Here is a 12,339-nt window from a genome sequence, read left to right on the forward strand (position 1 = left end):
CTTCAATTCAAGCTCAATGTTTTATGTTATTTTATATCTATATTAAGTTGTATTATACAGAGCTTAGTACACAATGCTGTAACAGTATATCCGAAATTGCGTCACAAAGCTGTTAGCTTTTATAACTTTGAATGTAGCTGTAAAAAGTTTGTTTTTAGTTAATTTAGTTAATGTCATGAAAAATTTTTTTTTACTGCACTACTATAAAGTGGCTGTTGAGTTCCCAAAGGAATGAGTTGTTCAGGGTGAAGGAGTAAAAAAAGGTATGAGATGCTTTCATCAAGCATCCGCCGGAACTAGATAGACCGCGATACTCAGCGTTGGTATTTGTAAACATTTTTTATTAATTCGTTCTGCATAACTTTACTCAAGTTTTCTGCATTAAAATTTCATCTTATAAGATACGATGTAATGTTTTTTTTTAACTTGACTTAATTTTAAAGAAAACTTAACAAAATAAAAACTTTTCTAAAAAAAAAATAGTAAAAAACATTGATAATAAAATGTTGAAAAACCGATAAGTTTGAAGAAAACGAGTTTCAAAAATTATATTTTCACACTTATTATCTTGATCGAATGTTATCGAACACATCGAATATGATTATCGAATGACATCGTACATTATTATGATTATCAAATGATATCGAACACTATTACCAAGTATTAATCTGAGCAACAATAACAACAAAAACCAAAAGCTTTCTAATATTACTAAAGAGAGTGATAAATTATTCCAACGTAACCTTATGTGCGTGTGTGTATTTTTTTGTAAGTTTTACACTTGAATAAGCCTCGGAATAAGAATTCTATAGCGATTTACATTTATGTTTAGAGTATATTTTTAAATTTTTTAAATTTATACCGAACTCTCTAATGAACTTGATTAAGATGTATTAACATAATTAGAGACTCTTAGGTGCTGTTTATGCTTACATGTTGTTTTTACATTATAAACAATAATTTTTGTTGAATATTACAATGCATGCAACTGTATAACATCCAATGTGCAATATATACTTGTAGCATAAATCGTTGAAAACCTTTCACATTCTTACTATAAATAAAAAAAAATTAATTATCTTTACTAATTACGCAATCTTTACTTATTACGGAAGTATACACTTTATAAAGCAGTTAAAAATATAAAGTTATTATTTTTTACGGGCGAAATAAACAAAACATTTTAGATTATCTTATCTCTTCATTTATCAGTAATGAATAACAATTATAAAAAATATATACTTATGGTGGTATAATTATAAATATATACTTGTTTAAAAACACAAAAAAGTATAACATTTAAAAATTATGTTATAAACATAATGTTAAAAACTTGAAAAAACATTGCAGTTTTTAAAATAATTCAAAAGTTTAGTTTTCTAAAAATACACAGTTTTTAAAAATTTATTTACACCACCAGAGGTGCAATACCGTTTACGATAGATATTCTCAAGTTATCGTGGGAATAATTTTTAACAAGCTCGATCTTTGCTTCTCGATCATCAACTGTAAATGCTTGATCTGTGTTTTTATGACATTAATTTATGAATAAAACGAGTTTTAAGTGCGCTTTTATTTAACGAACTCAATATCCATACAGGGCGGGGTGCTGTGTTATCCTGAAACAAAAGTGGAATTGACATTAACAGACGGTAATCGTTTTAAGTCAAAAAATAAGAGAAAAATAAATATTTTTGAAAAAAAATTAGGCTGACACCCAAAAGTAGTAAGCTTACATCCAAAAGAATTAAGCTGACATCCAAATGAACTAAGCTAACATCCAAAGAAATTAAAAAAACTTCAAAAACACTACTTACTTTTTTCATAAGAACAGGAAAGCATAGTTTGTAGTCAAAGTAGGAGCAAGTAGTTTTAAATCGATCCCTCCTCTTTGGTAGAGCATCGAATGAATTAAATGATATTAAAAATAATATTAAAATTATTTCAAGCAACATTTTATTTATTTTTGTTACGTTTTTGTAATAAAATTTGTTCCTGTTGTCTTACAATTGCTGACAATATGGCGGCTGATTTTAAATATTTCCTAATTTTCAAGTTTTATCAGAGTTTAAATAGAGTTTCCCTCGTTTCCCTATCAGACAGTAAATCTTCAGATATATAAATAAAAAACAATAAAATACGCCAGGTCTCATTGTTCAAAATGCAGATCACGTTTTTTTTTTATCATTGATATAGTAAAGCATCACAATATCAGAAATTACCTAGACTTCAAAACAACTCATTCATTTCATTCAAAACTCATTAAAATCATCAATCAATTTTCTTTACCCAATAACTTCTTTTTTGTAAAAATAATTCAAGTACGGGTAGAGACAGAAATAGTAAATACGATCAATCAGTTTGTAAAAATTACTCATTTGATTACTTCTCGAACTTTTTTGCACAATTGATATAGTTTGCAATGAAGTCAGGTTAATTTCAAAAACAGTTATAATCTGTTTTTTTGTATTATAAAATATACATCTATACTTATTATTTATGCAGTACGCCTTCTTTATATGTATTTCGTGCTTTCTTCAGCTTTAGAAAAACAATGCGCTTGCCTCAGTTTTACATGTACCAGGTTCTTTTTTATGGTTGTATAGTTAGGCGTATTACGTGGTTTTATAGGTAAAAAAAAAATAACTTTGTACAGGTTTTTAATCTGTAAACAAAAATCTCAATAATTTTACTCAACTTAGGCTTAGGATTACTTGAGTAATGAGTAATCGTTGCTTAAGTTTTAAAAGTGACGCATGTATGACGCATACTTCATTTTATGCTAGTACTTTCCTAATTAAGCTGCAGCCAGCCAGTATTTACCCTAGGAGTTACTAAGAAAATAAAAAAAACGGTTATAAACCAATACCTTGACTAAAAGACTCGTAGGAAAACAGCATCAAAATAATATTCACCAATAATAAATACTGTAAATAAGCTAAACTTTCCTCGACCCAAAGTTAAGTAAAAAGTACGATAATTTTACTTATTTTTCTTATTTAATAAATAAATTTAACATACTATTTGTTATTAAAATCACGCAACAAGATTCTTCATTCTGTTAGGTTGCATTCTTTTTTTGTCTTTTCTTTGCACTCTAAAAACTTAACTTTAGTTTCTTCCAAAAAAACATTTTCTTTGGTGTTCTTTTTATCGCATTTTTCTGATTCACGTGTTAGTAATTTTTTTCAAATCTTATGTTAAGCTCACTTTTTAAGCTCCCATGCTTGATCTTAAATCGTCTTCTTATCGATTTGTATATAAAAATTTATTTTCTTATGAAAAAGTTCTTAAATTGTATATAAAAAAAATTATTAATTTGTATTTAAAAAGTTTACCCGGTTGTATTAGGTATTTATACAATTTTAATTCTTACTTGTTCAATTTTTTTTTTAAGCTGGAAGAAATAGCATTCGTTTAATTTTTTTTTTTAGTTTGCAGTGTGACGGAATATAACTTATAATGTTAAAAAACATGACAGAATATAATGTTAACAAATGGTCAAATAAAAAAAAGAAAAGAATAAAATAATAATTATTGAAGACGTCTTAAAGACGTGTATACTTTGTCAAGGCATTGTTTTAGATACATAAGCTTTTTTTTATCTACATTCTAAAAAGAAAGGTATAAATTTTTACCATATGGTAGTATATTTGATACCCTTGCTAAGATATAATTTTTACCTCTTAAGTAGAAAATTATATCTTTAAGGTAGAAAATTTGTATAATAAATGATTATTATTAACTTTATTTTTTACCTAAAAGGTTAAAAATTATATCTTACTATGGGGTTCATCAAGTATCCTAATCTAAGTTTGGAATTTTTTTTTTCATTAGAGTGTACTGGTGTACTAGAAAGAGTGTACTAGAAATGGAATTTTTTATATAAATTTTTAATATAAATTGTATTTTAACAGTAATAAAAACTAAAAAATCTTTCACTTTTGATTTATAGCATTTTCAGTTAATATTTATTTAATCAAAAAATACGATTTAATAAAATTTTGTTGAATTAATTTTTCAAATTAAAAAAAAATATTAAAGATTTTATGTTTCATATCGATGATTTTATGCGCTAAAAAGTTTTAACGACTTTTTTTTAACGTGTGTTTTGAGAAATGCATCAAAACATTTTTATAAAGTGAAAGATGCTACACATGTTTTACTTTTTATTTGAAAAATGTGAACACATTTATTATATTTGTGTAAACAAGTATACGCACAAAGAGCTTTTATTAAAGATCTATTTTACCTAAGTTGTGAAATTGGGCTATAAATAATGATTGGCTATGCGCTGTAATAATTTTAATTTTGTAATTACATAATCAAACTAAATAATTTTTAATTCATTGAAATTTTACTAAATACCAACAGACTAAAAATAAAATATAAAATTATTTTTTAAGTAATTTAGTACGATAAAGTAATGTAGTACTAAATAATAATTTCAAATATATAGACTACTTATTTAGACTAAATTAAATCTCGGAAAAACGGTATTTTAAAAGTATTTAGAACTATTATTCCTTATGGAAACCCCCTGAGCCTAACTGAAATTATTACAATTAATAAAATTAATTTATAATATAAGAACACTCATTCTGATATTATTGGAAAATAGGGTAAATACCAAAATAAAGTAACTCGTATTTGTATAATTTTTGTGATTCGTATTTGTATAGTTACTCTAGTTAATTTGCCGTCTCATTTAAATAAAAACTATTTTAAATATTAGGAGAACTAGGGACAGATGACAAACGGTTTTAAAATATTAAGTTATTAATAAGATATCTTTGTTGTTTATAAGTCTTAAGTTATTTATAAGTCATCTTTGATCAATAGTATTTTTCAATGTTTTAAATTTTCATGATTCTTTGCCCGCATGAGTCTTCAGCTTAAAATTGAAAAAATTGAAATACAGAATAATATTAAAAATCCCTAAGTATATCATTTGGACACGTGATCTAGGCAAGGTGACTTTCTATGCCTTCTTTATCACCGGATTTATTAGGTTTTGAGAACCATTAACAATTTTAGCTAATGAGTTTTAAAATAAACGCGCGTTGTTAACAAACGGTTCTAAAACAGTGCCACCCATCGCGTACCACTCTTTAGCAATAACTGTATTATTAATTTTTTGCATTAGCAATGGTTAAAATAACCAAAAGATATTTTTAGTTAAAAGACATATATAGAGCTTTGTTTCCCCCTGTTTTTTATTTTTTAATTATTGAGTTTCTGCAGATAAAGTTATCTTGCTCTATCCCCTAGTTCTCCCATTATTATTATCTCATTAAATAAAGTTACAGTTATCTCATTTATATAAAGTTATTTTTATCTTATTTACATAAAGTTGCTTTTATCTCGCTTAAATAAAATTAATTTTATCTTATTTACATAAGGTTAATTTTATCTCGTTTATATAAAGTTAATTTTATTTCGTTTATATAAAGTTAATTTTATTTTATTTATATAAAGTTAATTTTATCTTATTTATATAAAGTTAATTTTATCTCATTTATATAAAGTTAATTTTATCTTATTTAAAGTTATAGTTATTTAGTTTAAATTATAAAAATGATATCAAAACCACCAGACAGAAACATAATCGATCATCTAATGAAATAAGTATACAAATAAACCATAGAACTATTTCAATATTCAATCACAAATAAAGTTTTTAATAAGTATAAAAGCCCAATTAACTTAATCTTCAAAAACATTTAAGCAATACTTATATTATAACAAAAATTAGAAAGTCTACACAGCTGTAAAAACCCCAATTTAATGCAAGGATAAGATCTCAGTGATATACCTCGTCCTACTTTAACATAAAATTGTATAGATATTAACTTTAGACCTTTCTGGGATAAAGTTCTTTGCGCTTTTCTGGAATAAAATTCTTTCTGTCTCTCTGAGATAAAGTTCTTAGCGCCTTCTAGGATAAAATTCTTTGCACTTTTCTGAGATAAAATGGAAACACCAAGTAATTAGGGAATTTAAATTAATTCAAGTAAACTTTATAATAAAAAACAATAAGTTTTATTGGTCAAATGCATAACAACTATTTTTTAATCCTCTAAAAATGTTTCATAAAAATTTTGGACCAATCAATTATTCTATTATTAATTAGCAAAAATGTGCACGTGTCTGTTATCAATAAGCTGATAATATTCTTAGACTGTATGATGTTTTTTCTCAAACTTAATTTTAAAATATTAAAACACTTACAAAGTATTTTATAAATTTACAGAAATAGGTGGTGTATCTCTCTTATGGTTAATAATTAGCCAATAAAATAAAAATACTTAAAAAATTAAAAATAAAATTCCAAAAAAACTAAACAGTAAAATAAACAATAACAATGATAATTATACAAAATAACTAATAAAAGTAGAATATAAATTTATAATGATATAAAACAATAATTATAATTTACAAAATAATTTTCTTTAAAAATATACGTAAAACAATGACACTATATAATTTATATGGAGACAATAGTTTAAAATATAACACTTAAAACTTAAGTTTTTTTAATGATTTCTATATTGTTATAAAATGTTGTTCTTGTTTCAATAACTTTGGTTCTTTATACTTAAATCCAATATTTAATTAAAATCAAAGGTTATAAATAAGTTATAATGTACTTAAATACGTTAAATTTCAAATAAATTTGTTTAGTTTTAATATTTAGGTAAAAATTTAGTAAAAAATGTTCAGCTTAAAGTTACCTAAACACATTTTTTTATTTTTTATCTACAATCGATCACGCTATTTTTTCATCTATAATCTGAGTTTTGTTTCATCAACACTGTCTAGACTTTCTTTTTGAGAAATGATAATCCTACCAGATCCGAAAATAATCTAGAAAATTTATATCAGGTTTATAAAACATAGTTGGCTTCCACAATTTGTTGCCAAATTAATTAGTAATTTAGTCCAACTTCTAATTATATCATTGCATTATCAGTAGCGCACATTTGAAAACATCATCTATAAGCGTTTTACATTTTTTTTTTATCTGTGTTGACATTTTCAGTCAATACTGAAAAAATAATTGCTATCAAAAAATGGTGCCAATAAAAAAATGTTTTTTTTAAAAAATATACAATATAGGATTAAGTGTCGGGTTATGTTGTTATTTTAAATCTAAAATTATTTAATATATCTATTGAACAGTGGAAAAGCAACTGAATGAATTTGCTAAACAAATTTTACAACTTTTCAATCGAAAATAGTAGACCACTCCCATATTTTTTAGATAAGTTATTTTTTGTTTAGGCAATTTAGCGATTTTCTATTGGTTTGTTTGTTTAGTGCTTAAGAAACCTAATTAGTTTAAACTACTGTTCTGTAATTCAATTTGTAAACGCATAAGTTACCATAAATTGACGCATACCAGTACATAAATTATGTTGTTGGAATGTGCACTTCAGCAACCTTTAGCCATGTGTGTCTCTCTGCAACCATTTCATTAAAACAAACTTTGTTATCTCAGTGAAAAACTTATCCATTTAATAGTTGAAACAAATAGGTGACATTTATTTTCCGTTAAAGTGATTTTATTTTAACCAAATTTTTTAACTTGGACTAATTTAACTTAAAATTTCCTTTTTTAAAATGTTGCTTCAACACATAAGTTTTAAAAAATACCCCGTTGCAAAAAAATTTATATTGATTTTTATGCAAAAATTATAAATTTCTGTGAAATAAACCTTACGGCTTGAGAATTATGTAAAATTATAAAAGATTTTATATTTCACAATATTCTAAAAACTTTATTTTACATGAAGTTTTAAAAATATATACTTGCTATAGCTATTTTTTGTGCAAGATAAATATTTGACATTTTTTTAGTAAAAGGTGTAATTGTGATGTCTACCTTGGAACTCGATGACAATATTTTAGCTAAATGATGAAATAAATTAGTAAATGATGAAATAAATTTATAATTGATAAAAATGAAATAAATTAGTTTATTGGGATAACAAGTACTTTCTTGAATATTATGAAACATGATTTTTTTAAAGTAACTTGACACTTTTGGCAACTAAAATATATTTAATAGGTACAATATATTTAGGTACTTAAAAATATTGGGTTGGCAAAATTTTTATTAGCAATTTTTCTAATTATTTTCTGGAAGTTTCCGGAAACTTTATAGAAATTCCATGATGTGAGTACACCTAGTCTGAATTGCACCTTCTAATTATTGAAAATAACTTTAATAATTGCTGTAAATAAATAAAATTGTAGTATCTTTTGAATCTTTTTAGAAGCATAACATCGCTGATCGTTGCAATGGTTAATCTCCTCCAACTTTGGTATTTGAGAGCGATCGCATTGCTAATGGAGAACCTGGTAAAAATGTCGATGGGGTGCTGATGCTGTTGATAGCATTGATATTGACGGTCATGCAGATAGTAAAGCCGGTAAAAATTTTATTGATGATAGTGCTTACGCTAATTTCAATTGACGTAAACATTTTTTTGTGTGAATTTATTGCTAGAAATCGGGATAATAATGTTGATTAAAGCTTGCACTTGGAAGCGTTGTTACTGTGACATTAGTTTCTTGTGACTTAAGTGTGTTCTGAAATATTTGCAAACATTTGCTATTTCTCACAGTTAGTCGACTTGTCTCTTCAACTTTAATAAAATATAGATAATTTTCTCTGAATTCAACAACTTTTCTACTGCAATCCCATTTATTAGCATTGTTTCCTTCTTGATTCTGTATGAAAAGATCTACTTCATGTAGCGGTTGAAGAAAACGTGTATGTTCTTAAAGGTATTAAAAGGTCTGTGCGTATCGGGTTCGAAATGCTTCTTTTTAAGCTGACCATGAATATTGACATGTATTTAGAATTGATTGTTTTTAAAAATTAGAACTCAATTTTTTATTGTGGGCATAGTGTCACTAATCAGATGTCCAACTCGTGACGCTAGTAGGAGATGACTGGCTAATGGGATCCTGTGTGTTTTTAATTGGAAGAATTACTCTTACAAAGAAGTTGTTTTCTGGTAGATTGTGAACGGTGAGCTGTTAAAATGCGATGGGTTATTCTACATTCACTGTTAAAAATATCCCGCCAAATTTTTAAATGTTTTATAAAAAAAAATAATAATAATAAATTTTGCGCCACGCGCTAAAGGTCGCGTGACAAATATGAGGGTCCTGAGTCAAAGAAAGAAATATCAGATTTATCAATTGTCTAATATAACTAAATCTTTATATTTAAAAATGCGGCGCCAAATTTTTAAATATCTTATCAAAATATTTAAATTTAACTCTAGTTTTAAACCTCTACAAAGAAATGTTAAAACTGACGTGACTAATACCGTCTTTAAGCCACATTTAACAAGCCTGATTTAACACTCCACGTTTATTATCTTTAAATGTGGCGTAAAAATTTGGTCTTTGTATGTCTAAAACCAAGACATATAAAACTACAAAGTGTTTTAGATGTCTTGTGACAAAAAAAAAAAATTCAATGTCACGCCATACTTAATATCAAAAAGTCAAAAAGTCGCGTGACTGTATTAGTTATAAATGTCACACTATACCTAATATCTCAACGTCGCTTTGCAAATATAATTGTAAATTTCACGCTCAACTTAATACCTAAGCGTCGCGCAAGAACTTTAATTCTTTACGTCGCGTGAAAAATTGGACTTTGTGGCATGGCAGTTTTATAAGTGAACTTGGCGTGACCTTTTTTATAGTGTTGTTCACCAGCGGTAACTTTTTCCGGAACTCAAAATGTAATCCCATGTTGTCCAATTTGATATGTTGATTGTTAATGTGTCACCAAACCAATCAGCTGCTAGGTTTTTTTTTGTTATTTTTTGGTTGATATTAAATAAAGAATTTCCATGGCAAAATTCTCTGCTTTAGTTTGAGGAGTTGTGTGTTACCAATTGCATCTTAGGTCCAATCTCCTTAAAATAAGGTTTCTACTATAAGTTTATCACATCCTTCCTTTAAATATTTGATCTGCTACAGACACCATGCCATGCTTATCACTTCACCTTCGATTGATGCGTATCATTTTTCAGCAGATAAGAATTTGGACCCTGCAAAAGTAATTTTGCATTCGTCTAGACAGCAATCGGGAAAATCCGATTTACATTTACAATATTTCTGGCTCAGGTAATATTATATACCCAATTTCAACTACCCACATCTTTAAGAAGTTTTTTTTTTGGTATATTTGATCCCCGTATACAACTATTTTATAGGGTTTTTCCCTATTATATAGGGTTTTTCCCTCGACAAAATGAATTAAATGCCGAGTTATCCAACCAATGGAATCTTAATTTAAAGCTGAGTAAAACCTGGAACGGGGCTGTAGTTTTTTTGAAGATGGACGCAATGTGAGACTTTCTTTATTAAACCAAACCAAGATATCGTACCTGCTATTGAAGATAATTTAAAAAATGATATGATACCTTCAATGTACATAGACAATGATTTAACCCCATCGTTAAATATTCTAAAACCTGAAAAATTCACTGTTTTTTAAGCAAATTGGAATTTTTGTGGATTTATAATGATTCTCGTTTTTCCAACTAGTTTGAGGAAATCAATTGCTTACCCTTATTTTTTTAATTAGTTCATCGTCATAGTGTAGGATACCATCTACACATTTTTTTTAGGAGTAAAGAAAGTCTGATCCAATTTTATTAAAGCGTCTATTGCAGCCATTTACATAAGAAATAAAGTCTTAAGGAGCTCGAATATGTTTATAGCGTCTAAAAGGTGTAATAAAGATTTTAAGGTGTCTATCATCCATACGTATCGGGACAATATGACAACCATTAGAAGGATCCGTTACGGTTTTCTATGGACTAAATGGGCAAGTTGGAACAGCGTTTTCATTGTTTGAGATTCTATGTTATAGGTACATCTAGAAATACATTTTTAATAACTCCTAGAGATTCGTCATAAATTAAAATCTTCTTTACTTGGTCTTGTTAATGGATTGTCACTGGAGTTAATGCTGCAACTAGTTTGTAAATTTTGTGTGCTAAATACTAATTAGAGGACTATTCATGTCAGGTAAAATGGCGATGAAGAAAAGTGTTTAATGTTAAGGTAAAGTATCTTTTAAGTAACTATGTTTTTATGCATTCGTTGTTTTCAGGAGAGCAATCAAATAGAAGTTTACCAGGTGCACTTGGGGAAAGTCTGCTATTAATACAATCAAACACATCTATCTTATGATTTTCTCTTAATGTATTAATTTATTTAGTCTGAGAGTTCATAACACCATAAAGGACAGTGTCAATCTCAGAAAAGTTTTTAGAGACAATCCCCAGTTGGGTCAAATATAGAATTATAAACACAGTTATGTGGAATTATAAATACAGTACATTTAACTTTATAACCGATAAGTTGTTGGTTCTTTTAAGCATAGAAGTTTGTAAAACCATCAATACGCAACTTTGTTTCGTTAGGTGCTGACATTTCACAGGTATTAAATTGTTTGTTTTAAAGCCTGCAAACATGCATATATATATCGTTGTATTAAGGGCAAAAAAATGTCCCAATAATGTTGCGTTGTGAGGAGGAAATATTGCCAATGACAGACGAGCTGTAGTTTGGGTACTATGGAAAGAGCCCTGAAAAGTTCTTGTAGCATTCTGCACTTGTCACATTGTCAAAGACAAAAGCAATAGTGTGCGTGGTCAAAGCGAGGTTCACACGTGTCTACTCTAAGTTGAGAGACAGTGTGCCTCGGCTATCTGCTCTTAGTCTTATTTAAAGAAGTTCAGCTCTTCCAAGACTATTTGTCTCTAGTTGTTTCATTGTTTTTAGAAACTCTTTATCGTTTATATTTTTTATTCTAGAGTTCTCTTTCAAGAGATGATTTTTGAGGTCGACTTCACAAAATTAATGTATTGTCTTTTTATCTTGTCAAATTTTTTTGTATTGCTTAAATAATTCCCATCGACTAAGAAAACCCTCTTCTGGTAGATCCTGTCCAATTTGAGGACGATCCATTTTTAGTGCTTTGGGTTGGAGAATGCTGACATAGTAGCAATTAAGTTTGAAGGAATTGATGGCTGTTGAATAATGCAATAGCAATTACTTCACTGGGATCTTTAATGATGATTTTTAATCCACATCAGCTTACATATTCAGTGTCCATCTGACAATATAAGATTATTGTGGATATTTTGTAAAATAAATAAAGGTTAGCAAAATCGTACCTTTTTGCGTACAAATCTTCAAAATAAAATTGCATTTGAAAATTTTAAATTCAAGCACTGACCATCAGAAAAAAATGTAACAAATACATTAGGAAACCAATTGAAAAAAAAACTCGTTCCG

The 12,339-nt window shown here is 27.3% G+C and overlaps 1 long non-coding RNA gene across 1 annotated transcript; it reads right to left on the reverse strand.

Moving 5' to 3' along the window:
* Positions 1-1,181: 1,181 nt before the first annotated feature.
* Positions 1,182-2,756, reverse strand: LOC136090573 (uncharacterized). The gene is made up of 2 exons (XR_010643524.1): positions 1,818-2,756; positions 1,182-1,619 (listed from the first exon to the last, which is right to left on the reverse strand). It is a non-coding gene; the product is annotated as an uncharacterized LOC136090573 (long non-coding RNA).
* Positions 2,757-12,339: the final 9,583 nt, after the last annotated feature.

This window comes from Hydra vulgaris, chromosome 14, assembly GCF_038396675.1.
Source record: "Hydra vulgaris chromosome 14, alternate assembly HydraT2T_AEP".
NCBI lineage: Eukaryota > Metazoa > Cnidaria > Hydrozoa > Anthoathecata > Hydridae > Hydra > Hydra vulgaris.